Source organism: Mastomys coucha, unplaced genomic scaffold (assembly GCF_008632895.1).
Source record: "Mastomys coucha isolate ucsf_1 unplaced genomic scaffold, UCSF_Mcou_1 pScaffold9, whole genome shotgun sequence".
NCBI lineage: Eukaryota > Metazoa > Chordata > Mammalia > Rodentia > Muridae > Mastomys > Mastomys coucha.
In genome coordinates this window covers 81288839-81301909 of record NW_022196915.1, presented here as the reverse complement: position 1 = coordinate 81301909, position 13071 = coordinate 81288839, and positions in this window count along the sequence as shown.

Sequence of the window (13071 nt, the reverse complement as noted above, 5' to 3'; positions counted from 1 at the left end):
TATATATATATATATATATATACAGAGAAGCAAGGGAGAGAGAAAGTGAGGGGAGTAAGAAAACTTGTTTTTTATTTCACTGCTTATTATAAATGGAGAAGATATTTAATTGAATGTCACTGAAATGGCTCTTCCTGTTTCTGAATTTACAAGTTTGTAAATTCTGTATTTTGATATTTAAAAAAATATTAATTCCAGTTTTACAAATATGTTATCTGTGTTACCTGTAGAAAAATTATAAAGTTTGGAATTTCTAACTTTTGACAATCTAGTTGTTCTGCTTCATTTCTGTTGTGTAATACATCACTCTGACAAAAATTGGCAAGGGACAGACTCCAGTGACCAATGTGTCTATGCGCTGTCCATCACTAAGGGAAGGCAAAACAAGAGAGGAGAAGCAGGAGCTTGGAGCAGAAAGCATGAGGGAGACTGATTGCTTTCTTGTTGTTATGTTTGGGTTTAAATTTATCCTAGGCAATGGTGCTGCTCAGAGTGGGCGGCACCCTCCCTCCCGTGTCAGTTAACAGTCAAGACAGTCTGCCACAGACATGCTCAGAGCACAGGTGGCATAGGAGCAATCTGTCTGTTGTCAATCCATTCTCTGGTGATCCTGAGCCTCTGGAACGTTCCTCTGCCCTCATTAGAGGGTCTATCAGTGTCTTCTTTCTCCAGGGCATGTGTAATTGAAAGTTCATGGGTGTAACTAGCTTCTGACATTTCTAGGAAAAACAGTCTCACAACAAATACAGTTTAAAGTGAAGGCTCACATGATGTTTAATGGATCCATAAAATTCAGCCTCCCCAATAGCAAATTTGGTCAGAAAGTTATGTCAAAGAATATTTAAAGAGATTATAAGATTATAATGTTGTCTTTCTTTCCTCCTTTCTTCCTTTTTCTTTCTTCTTCCTTCCTTCCTTCCTTTCTTTCCTCCTTCCCTCCTTCCTTCCTTCCCTCCATCTCTCTTTCCCTTCCCTCCCTTCCTCCCTCCATCCCTCCTTCCTTCTTTCCTTTCTATCTTCCCTAAGTCTAAATCTTTATTTCGTCTAGATTTCTTTTGAAAATGCTGAGCCTGTGAAGTAAGCAATTAAAGCTTAACTGCTAAAGCCACCTGTGCCAGCTTCAGGTACAAGAGTGAGCTTGCTGGGTTGAAAGTAATCTACCCTTTGCAGAAGGCAGCCTGTGGACCTCTGCTTGCTAAGCCCCTCAACAGTTGGTTCTTGCTTGTCAGATCACTGCTGGGTTCTGATGGTAGCTGAGCACACAAAGTCTGTCTTGTGAAGCCCTACAGTGTCTCAAATGGGCATCCTGTAAGCATTTTCTGAGGTCAACACGACTTCCAAGTGGACAACCTGCACTTCTCTTGGCAGGATAAGCATCTTTGTTAATGTTTCCACAGTGCCACAGTGTTCACTAGGATATCTCTTCTAGTCCTCCTAATACTTTCAACTGTAAAAATATCTCAGTATACCACAACCACAAAATAAAACCCGAGACACCCTTCTAAATTTTCTCTGTACAGGTATAGCTTCAGTTGTTCCTACAAATTATTTTTGCCATATGGATTAGATTATCTAGCCAGTAGATCAGCATAATCAATCTCTGAATATGACGAGATAAAATTGGAAATGCACAAATGAAAGTCAGTTTCTTCTGTAACAAGCAGTCAATAAACCAACGGGTACTCGCTACTACAGGCTACAAAAGCAATAGACTTTACACCTTTGAGATAAAATAGTTAAATTTTCCTCAAGGACTGAAGGTACTCTGAGGACTATTATAAAAGATGTATTAAGAAATGACAGGAGCCTGAGATCGCTGTCTCAGCTGAGAGGCTCCGACTAATACAGAAGTAGAGGCTCACAGCCATCCATTGGACTGAGCACAGGGTTCCCAATGAAGGAGCTAGAGAAAGGACCCAAGGTGCTGAAGGGTTTGCAGCCCCTTAGGACAAACAACAATATGAACTAACTAGTACCCTCAGAGCTCCCAGGGACTAAAATTCCAACCAAAGAGTACACATGGTGGGACTCATGGCTCCAGCAGCATGCATATAGCAAAGAATGGCCAAGTTGGTCATCAATGGGAGGAGAGGCCTTTGGTCCTGTGAAGGTTCTATGCCCCAGTACAGGGGAATGCCAGGGTCAGTAAGCAGGAAGGGGTGGGATGGTGAGCAGGGGGAGGGGAGAGGGAATAAGGGATTGTTTTAGGTTTTTTTATTTTATTTTTTTCTTTATTTTTATTTAATTTATTTATTTATTTATTTATTTATTTATTTATTTATTTATTTTTTGGAGGGGAACCTGGGAAAGGAGATATTGTAAATAAGAAAACATCTAATTAAATAAATAAATAAATAAAACCCACTTTCTTTAGAGCCCTGTCCTTAGGTGAAATTACAGATGAAATGGCATTCAGCCACAGGAATAAGAATCGGGTGTTCTACAAGAGTCCCTATTAAGATTATTAAGGCAGCCTGAGGAGGCTTAGTGGTACATAGAGGAACATTTGGCATTGTTTTAAGGTTTTCCACAGGCCAGGCAACTGCAGCCTGTCATTGTGCTCCCTGTTCAGAAAACTGACTTAGGTTGTGGAGAGAAGGCCAGATATGTTCCAAAGAAGTAATCGCTTTCAATCCCCAGGATCCATAACTTGTCTTTCAAACAACAAAAATCAAACCCTTCACACTCCAAATCAGCCACTTAATTTTTACCTATATTCAAAGGACATTTCCTAAAGTTAATGATAGCAAAAGAGAATCACAGCGATGGTTTACATGATGATCTAATTACTTTAGAGAAAATTACCTTTCTTCCTTAAAACAGTGTGAAGCTGCCAAACCCACTGGTGTGGTGAGGAGCCTCATGCTATTTGGCTTCTGGGCTCCATCTGTGTCTGCCTGCATCTGCTTTCTTCCTCCTCAAACTCCTCTCCAAAGGAGCACAGAAAATCTGCAATTCATGTCATGGCACCCAGCCAGTTTAGAAGCTGCCAACAACATCAGGTTTTGTGAGAAGAATTAAGTTACTTAAGCATTCTCTGTAGCATAGTGATGGAGCTGCTGGATGCAAGCTTCTGCAGCTTGAGTCTGGGTTTCCACCCTGCTGAGAAAAGATAATTTAGAAATGACAGTGTGAGGTTCTGATGTGATTTGGACATTTGACAGTGACCTAACCTTTTCAAGTGTTCTTCTCAATGTTTTGGTTGATAGTAAAATTTTACCTTTTTTTTTTTCTGGCTGTTTTTGAAGGGCTGTGACAGGCCCAAACATGGCAAATATGGTACCAGTGGGTCCCAACCTTCCCCCAATACATTTTTACTAAGCATTCCCTTACTAGAGGGTTTTGTTTTTGTTTTTGTTTAAAATATTGACTTTGCATCTAGCTTACTGTCTCCCTCCAGGTCACCCCCTTCCACAATCCTTACCCATCCCTCCCCCTTTCTCCTCTGAGCAGGTGACCTACCCCACATCTCCCCACCCTAACACTTCAAGTCTCTGCAAGGCTAATTGCCGCCTCTCCCACTGAGGCAGACAAGGCAGTCCAGCTAGAAGAACATATCCCATGTACAGGCAAAAACATTTGGGATAGTGCCAGCTCCAGTTGTTTGGGAACGACATGAAGACAAACCTGCCTATCTGCTACATATATGTGCGGGGAGGCCTAGGTCCATGTATGTATATTAGTTGGCAGTTTAGTCTCTGAGAACCCCGAGGGTCCAGGTTACTTGACTTCATGGGTTTTCCTGTGGAGTTCCTATCCCGCAATCCTTCCTCCTATTCTTCCATAAGAGTCCCCAAGCTCCATCCACTGGCTCTGTGTGTTTATATCTGTCTGAGTCAGCTGCTGGGGGGAGCCTCTCAGAAGACAGCCTAACAGAGTAGAGTTTTTATTTGGCCACTTTCTCATGTCTAACTCATTACTGAGGCTCACTACCAAGGTTCAGCTATCAGAATTCCTAATTTGGCTACATTGACCAACATGTCCAACTCATCCAAACATGGACTTCCTCTTCTTTTCTCCTAAAACAAACATTTAAGCAGACAAAAACAAACAAGCAAGCAATAATTCCTACAGATACATCTGCTACTGCTTCTGTTTCTGCCCTATCCAAATTCAGTCATCCTATCTCTTATCTTGTTTAAGAAAGGATCTCTTTGTGTTGGAAATTGGTATTACGGTTGTGGTCTGTGCCTGATCTGTGGGGAGGCAGACTAGAGCACCCCCATGGCACAAGGCTCTCTTCAGTTGTCACACAATAAGATGTGCAGTAGAATTTGAAAATTCACACAGATTATATTTATATGAGTTTTGTGGGTCTAAAAATCATCATCAATAATCAGTATTACCAGGACAACAAAAGTGAGGATTCATAACCTTCCCGTTATACATGTGTTTGAGCTATTTTCTTCCCTGTCTGGAAAGGAAGTTTAGAATAAGAATGCAAACTATAAGAAATATTTTTCGTCAAGTGTTTTCTGGAAGTGTAAATGATATATATATATATATATATATACACATATATACATATATATATATACACATATACATATGTGCATATATATGTGTATGTTTGTAAAGGATACATATACACACACACACACACATATATATATATATATATATATATATATATATATATATATATATATATATATATATACGTATATCCTGCCCGGGCTTCACTTCATAGATGTGTATCCTGTAAGCCCTTTCCTTTCTTACATTGGTTGTTATCAATGTTTTATTAAACCAATTACGAAGCAGACAAGGACAGCTTCATTTCAATTGTTATCTTGTAGATAAAAGAATCAACAATAAGAAATATATTTTTAATGTTTATGATATTTCTGCATTTAAAAAGTTTTCATAATCCATGTGAATCTAAGGTTATATCATAAAACTCATTAAATTTTAAAAATAGAAATTGAAATTCTATTTATTAACTAATAGAATATTTTTGTAATCATTCAAGTCTTTTGGCCCTAGGATTTTGACTATGGTGTGACTCTGCTGTAGGCTCTGAGTTCTTCAGTTGGTTACACTGAAAGTTTTAAGTTCCTGGAGACAAGAGCTCAGGCTACATAGTGTGCAGAATAGGACAATTTTTCCCCCTTGGCTACTATGTATTTACCAGTTAGTACTTCCTAAAAAGTACTTCCTGGTGTATTTCATAATAAATATACATATATTTTCAACATATTAAAGAGAAAATATACTAATAAAAAGCATAAAAGGGAGAAAAATCACCAATAACACTAAATTTTAAAAAGTAAAACTATGATTTTATTTTAGTTTAGAGTTAGAGGAATGAACTGATATCATGAATTTTGAGTGAACTGTTTTTGTTAGATATTTCATTCATGATGTCCCCTAAGTCTTTTTCAAAAGTCATTGTCAAACCACACCTGTGAATAAAAAATATTTCTCTTTTTCTTTATATACCAAATATCATATTCATTTTTGTGTAAAAATTTAAATATCACACCTGAGAGCCTAAACTATTTCGCTTTACTATAACTATCAATACACACACACACACACACACACACACACACACACACACATTATATCCAGAGAGAGTGGGAGGAGGAGAGAGAGAGAGAAGGAGAGAGAGAAAGAGAGATACAGTAACCAGTAAGTCATCTGGTCCAGATGATTAGAAATTCTGGGATGGCAGAATGTATTTTTTTTTCAAAGTTTCAATCAAACACACATTTTTGTAGAAAGTATTTTGAACAATACTAAATAGTATTTCTATTTTTCCACCCTGTACATTCCCAGGGTGAAAAGCCAGAAATAATTCTTCACAGTACTAATCAGGTCCCTTGTTCCATTAATATTTATTAACAGCCAGTTGCATCAATTGTTCAGCACTGTACATACATTTAAAGACTCAACTTTTCATGTATAAGTTTCAATGAGGCTAGAGTAAAGGTTATTGTTATTCTAAGTCAATTGGTTAGGGAAATTTAAGTAATAAAGGAAACTAATTATGTCTAGGTGTTCTCAGCCATTCACCCTTGAATGGCTTTGAAGGAAAACTGAGAACAATGGATATAGATTCTTTCTGGGTTAAAAACAAAAAACAAAAAACAAAAAGACTGTGTGTGTCTCCCTTTCCCCTCCCGTGTTTATGTGTGTGCTTCTCTTCTCGTGTCTTATATGAATCTCTCCTCTTTGTGTCTCTGTCTCTCTTCTCTCTGCGTCTGTGTGTCTCTCTCTTCTATGTGTCTGTGTTTGTTTCGCTTCTCTTTGTCTCTGTGCATATGCTTCTGGTTCTTTCACACTGTTCATTTATTTTACTTAGCATGTTCTTTTTTTCCTAATGAGGTATTGAAAGTCAGAGAGGAGGTGTTGGATGTATTGTATGTGGAAGTGGGGAGGATCTTACAAGAGATAAAGGAAACAGTAGCCAGGAACAGAATGCATTGTAGTAATTTTCACTAAAAAATATGGGTAGAATTCATTAGAAGGAAACTGCTTAATGAAATTAACAAATTTCCTTTGTAAACATGTATGTATGTATGTATGTATGTATGTATGTATATATGTGTTTAGACAAGATTTGTCATGTAGCTCTGGACAGCCGGCAACTCAATAAGAAGGCCAGACTGCTTGCTCTTCAGCTATTTGTGACGTTCCTATCTCTGACTACTGAGTGTTTAGTTTACTGACACGCAATGCTACATAAGACTCAAAACTGGCAGATTTATGATGTCTATATATGTTGGAATACATGAAATAGAAAAAAGATAACATTAGTCTAGCATATTTGTAAAATATATCAACATATAAAGGGAGAAAAAAATGGTAATGCAATATTAGTGAATGAAAAGTTGCTTAAAATTTATAGTAAAAATAAAATTGCCTTTAATACAGTATCTGTATAGCAAAAGGACTATAAAGGTAAGTGAGTCAATGTCCTTCCTTCTGGGGCTGGGCTCTGAGCAACCTGTCTAAGGTCACATAGCTAGTCAGCCACAACAATGTCAAGCACCCCAGTTTTCCCACTTAGAGAATGAGTCACTTTTGCAATGTCATAGCAAACTTTATTTTAGTTGATATTTTATTTCCCTTTCAATGGTGAAAGTTCTGCTTAGACCTTTCAACTTAAATTGTCTCTTTGTTTCTGCCTCATCACAAAAAGAGAGACCTTTCACAATTTACCTTAGACAATCTATTGAGCCCTTCCTATAGCCATGCGCTCCAGTGACTCAAATTACATATTTGTGATACAAAGTGCTTGCTTGTAGTTTTGGGATTCTCAAGATAACCCTGTGTCTTGCCGATGAAACATTTCTATAAGGAAAGTGGGGAAGTAACAGAGGCGGCAGCAGCGTTGAGCAGATGGACCAGTGCTTGAGAGAGCCAGCTACTGGGGCTGGCTGGGAAGCGTAGTGCCATATGAAAAGCACAAAAGCACATAGAACATTTTTATAGGAACCAAAGGAGAGGTCTGCTTTAAGGTCGGAATGTGAACAGAAGTTCTGGACTCAGGTAAGCATTTTCATACACACACACACACACACACACACATACACACACACACACACACACACCCCTTATATTGAAACTTCAGTAATTTCAGAGGTTTTAGAATGCTGTCTTCCCAGACTAATTGCAACTTCTATTTGTCTATTTTTGCCCCTTTAGAGCATTCACTGGGCACCTCTGTGTCTGACCTAGCATCCTTGGGACTATCAGGCACAACCTTCATGGAAGTGTCTACCATCTAAAAGGTTAACGTTGCTGTAGTTACATAGGAAGTGTATAGCAGAGATTCTTTGGTATTTCTATAACTTGATGTTTACTTCAACATATTTGAAAATTGTCTTCTTTGAGTTACAGTTTTCTTTGTCCTATTACTGTAAATTCTATGAAAATTTTGCTACACTGGAACATGAATTTGGATTGACTCAATTTTTCTGCCCAGGTCATGATCACTCATATTTGGCTCCAAAATAAATTATCTGATAGTCCCTGTTTAGGTGAGACTTATTTTCTTATCTAAATAGGACCAACTACTTGACATTGAGATATAAAACAAGGAGAACACACAGCACACTATTGACACTGAAAATTCTGAAAACAAACATAAAGTGAAATGGCAGATAGTGAGAGCTGAGCCGAAAGATGCAGGCACTAACTAACCTGGAGTGTGATAGGAGTGTGATAGCCCAGTAGCAATACTTGCGGGTTAATGCAAGAAGGAGAGGCAGTTATGTTAGAACTTGAGTAAATAGGTACAATTTAAATACAATTTGACATAATGAATAATTGCAGGAAGCAGTGTGAGAAAAATTAAAGGGCACAGAACAACAAGTAAGCATTTCAGTAATCAAGACTAAGTGAAATTCTAAAGAATCCTGTTCTGGCCACTGGACCAGAACAACTTATGGAAAGCAAGGTGCCCTTACCTGCAAAGAACAGTAGATTGGCCAGATCTCTGGATTGTTTTTATTTTATTTTATTTTATTTGCATAAATAGATTTCTTTAGGCTATTGCTTTGTTTTAATAATGTAACCCTGTCTGAATAGCAATAGTCATCATATTTTCAGGCTCTCACAGTTCTTGTGCATTTCATATGCATTGTCTGCATGTCCATTCCTTGTATCTTCAGAGACAAGGGTTCACAAATTCCCATGTTTGTGTTTATGACAGTCACCTGCATGGGTGCACATTAATATAATCAAAGAAGTCAGATCTTTCCTAACATAAGACTGCTTTATGTTGGAAAATTATAGGAAAAAAAAAAAACCTAGGAAAAACAGATAAATACCAAGGCTTAACTATGGAGCAGACCTTGTTATTTCTGTCAAATATCGTTCTGTTTCTGAATCCTGTTGCTGGAGTACTTTGTAAATTAGTCAGCAGACTGTAACTTTATTTACAATGTTTGTATTGTTAATCTCTCAGTGAAATATAAATTCTTGGAAACTGATCTGTATAATCAATATTATTTGAAAAGAGGCTCAAATCCAAAAATGTATGTGGCTTTGTGGTTTGATAAAGGAATTATGAACAAAGAGTTTTAGGGTTCATTCCTCAGTTAAATCACTTGCAGTATTTTATAGCCACCAAATTGTTTTTCTGAGAATAGAGTCAAATTATTTGACACTGAAAAGGGGTTTCTCGCACGGATTGTTTAAGTCTGCATTCCCATTATATGCTAGCACAAGAAACACACTACATCACTATATAGAATATACTAAAAATAAATATTAACTGAGAAACAGATTGATAAATATCCTCATATACATGTATATACATATGTGTGCATTTAAGTTCTATAGTGACAATCTAAAATATATGCACTTATGCATATATATAAGATAGCTTTAACATGTAGTAGTGATTACTCCCTTCTCAAGTTCTTGACTAATATTTCCATGTTTTTATTATTTTATATTCTCTCTCTCTCTCACACACACACAGACATACATCCCTACACACACACACACACACACACACACACACACACACACACACACACACACACACACACACACACACACACACACACACACACACACACACACACACTGTTTGTCTGTCTCTCTGTGTATCTCTTTCTCCTGAGTTAATTTGGTGCTGCCTTTCAAAGTGTATGGACTGATTACTTAAATTAGACATCAACCAATGATTATTTATAATCCTTCATTTAAAATCCAGCCTTAGGAGATTTTCCCAATCTGTATTGGACGAGATTTATAGCAGTAGTTTCTTCTACTCGGCAGCAATTATGTTGCATTCCTTTAATTCTTACTCTTACTGTCCACAGCTCTGTATTTTGTCAAATGAGAGTATCTATGAAGCATGTCATTCTTTAAATACATCTAGAAAAAAATATTAAACTATTAATGTGAAGATTAACTGCATTAAAACAGCTTCGTGAAGAATACCATGAAGAACCATTTACATTAAACATTGCTCAATGGTGGTGAACTTGCAAAAATGTAGGGAAAGGCAGAGAAAGGAAATGACAACATTCTGCCACATTGGCAAATATGTTCATGGGTTTTTGATGGTAGTAAATAATTGTTAAATGAGACTAAACCAAAATTTACCTTTGTAATTTAAGAAGAATGATTTGTTAATTCTAGTACATAATATTTTTGATGGTTTACTATATTCCTGTTTTAGGAAATAAATTGAAAGAAGGCTATACAATTAGGGGGTCATAAAGTCTGCTAGACACATTGGGGGTTAACTATGTTTAGGGATTGTCATCAGACAGTTATTATAATAAGGCTTCATAGGAGATTTAAGAATGTAACATCAACATAAGCTATTGGTGTTCTGTTCAGGAAATTGTCCCCTGTGCCCATGTGCTCGAGGCTCTTCCCCACTTTCTTTTCTATTAGTTTCAGTGTATCTGGTTTTATATGGAGGTCTTTGATCCACTTGGACTTGAGCTTTGTACAAGAAGATAGGAATAGATCCATTTGCATTCTTCTATATGCTAACTGCTAGTTGAGCCAGCACCATTTGTTGAAAATGCTGCCTTTTTTCCACTGGATGAATTTAGCTACTTTGTCAAAGATCAAGGGCCCTAGGTGTGTGGATTCATTTCTGGGTCTTCAATTCTATTCCATTGATCTACTTGCCTGTCTCTGTACCAATACTATGTAGTTTTTTTTTTCCACAAGTGCTCTCTAGTACAGCTTAAGTTCAGTAACCTCAGAGCTCCCAGGGACTAAACCACAAACCAAAGAGTACAGATGGTGGGACTCATGGCTACAGCTGCATATATAGCAGAGGATGGCCTAGTTGGTCATCAATGGGAGGAGAGGCCCTTGGTCCTGTGAAGGTTCTATGCCCCAGTGTAGGGGAATCCCAGGGCCAGGAAGCAGGAGAGGGTGGGTAGGTGAGCAGGGGAGGGGGGAAGGAATAAATTTTGTTGTTGTTGTTGTTGGTTTTTGGAAAAGAAGCAGGGAAAGGGGAAATCATTTGAAATGCAAATATAGAACATATCTAATAAAAAAACAACAAAAAAAGAAAAAAATGTAACAACATCAGGTCAATATAGTGCTTGGATGCACAAAAGTGATCAAGAAATATTTTTCATAACTAGTTGGCTTCTCACTAATTCTCAAAATAGAATTGTAGGATTAAAGTCAAACATGAATCATTTTAATTAGGATATGGATGAACTAGTGTAAGCAGGACAGAAAAGGCTGAAGCTGCATTTATAACCAGGGGATTAACTCAATGGACATAAAAAGATCAGAATAATACAGTGAATCTGAGAACTAGGACCAGAGGGTAAGGCCACAGATTTAAAGAGAAATTGCACAGAAAACAGATTCGTGAGAAAGGTTATGAGTAACCAAAGTGCAAATTTTAAAATTGGGAAAGTTTAGATTATTTGTTAATGTTTTTATAGAGTAGAGTGCTCTTAATATACAAATGCTGATTAAAATTAATGAAAACTTAAGGAGTTTGAAGAAAGCATGCTGAAATATTTTGAAGAATGTAGCATAGAAGAAATTTAATGGTAAATACTTGATATTAATGTTAGAGATTATAATATTGAGTACATCAACAAGCTTTAACATATGTATGTATGAGGTGATCGCTCTCTCCCATTTGAAACATATAGTAAATGTCAATGTTCTTCAGTTTGTCTCTTTAATATTTATGTTGAACAGCTAGGAGAGGAATATTTGATGTATGAATTTTGACTTTCATAAGGCATCTCTTGTACTAATTGAAAGTTGAAAGGTATTCTATTGCTTAATTCATCCAGGGAGAACACAGAAGACAGAAAAATTGCAACCTTTGGAGAGGAAACAAAACAAAAAGAAAATAAATTGTCCTATTTGATACAAGGCTTCCTATCTCATTTGGAGGTAGTCCTTAAGGAGATTTTCAGAATGTAAGACAACAATATTTCATTCCAGGAGATTTCTTCAGGCCTTTTATTACAGCATTTTTTATTTTTTTACATTAGGTTATGACAGCCTACATAAAAGCTTAAAAGATGCAACCAACAATACTCATTATCCTTTGTTGCTGATGCTACAAATGAGAGTAGTTTTAAGAGAGGCTTCTCTCCAGAGCTTCTGAGGGATAATGGGAGCAGTCTGAGGGGAGCCACAGCTGCTGCTATGAAAGAGAAAGAGTTTAGGGGCTGATTTCATGAAGCAACATTAGTCACAACTACAGTATGGAGAGTCTCATGCCAATGAGACTTATCCTTAAAGTCAGGAGTCTTTAAAATTAAGAGATGCTATTGTTCAGACATCTCTACAATTCTGCAAATAAGTCATAAATTACTCCCCAAAAGAGCACACATTTCCTGCCATCTCTTCTGCTACATAAACTTATTGTTATCATTATCATCATTATTATTGTAATATCTTTCCAAATAATTCAGAAGAAAAATTCACACATATTCTAAAAAAATATCTTAACTTTTTATTTATTTAATTGATAAGTATGTCTTAGATATTGAAGTTTGAGTTTCACGTTATCCACACAAACCAAGAAATTATGGTTTTATCCACTGTTATATACTGAACAATAAGGGTTTTCTTATGTTTACATGCTAGAAAGCAATATAATTTAAAAGATCAGATTAAATTATGTTTAAAAAGTATAATAAATTATAATTTTAACACTAACATATTTTTCCTGTGGAAAGCTTCTTTATAAACAAAGAAATGATACCAGAATAGTCTTCTCAGTGAAAATTATAGAATTGGTATAAATTATGTGTACCAATAGCTATTTGAAAGTGTCTTAGACTTAGCAAAATCAGTCAGAACTAATAAAATCTGACTTGCAATTTACTCAAAATTGTGAGATTAATGGTTCACGGAATTTAATACTGATAGTGACGAGTGTTAATGTTTATAAAATTCATAGTGTATTCCTAGTATTTCAGGAGTCACTTGACTGAATTTATACCATTTCATCCATTTAACAGTCTCATACCCTTCCTTTGATTTTACACTGTCATCTAAAATAGCAAATCTACCAGGCTGCTTCATCTATAATCGAATATCCTAGCTCCAGAATTTTAGTTTTTAATAATCAGCTCCTCATATATGACCAAGTAAAGATCC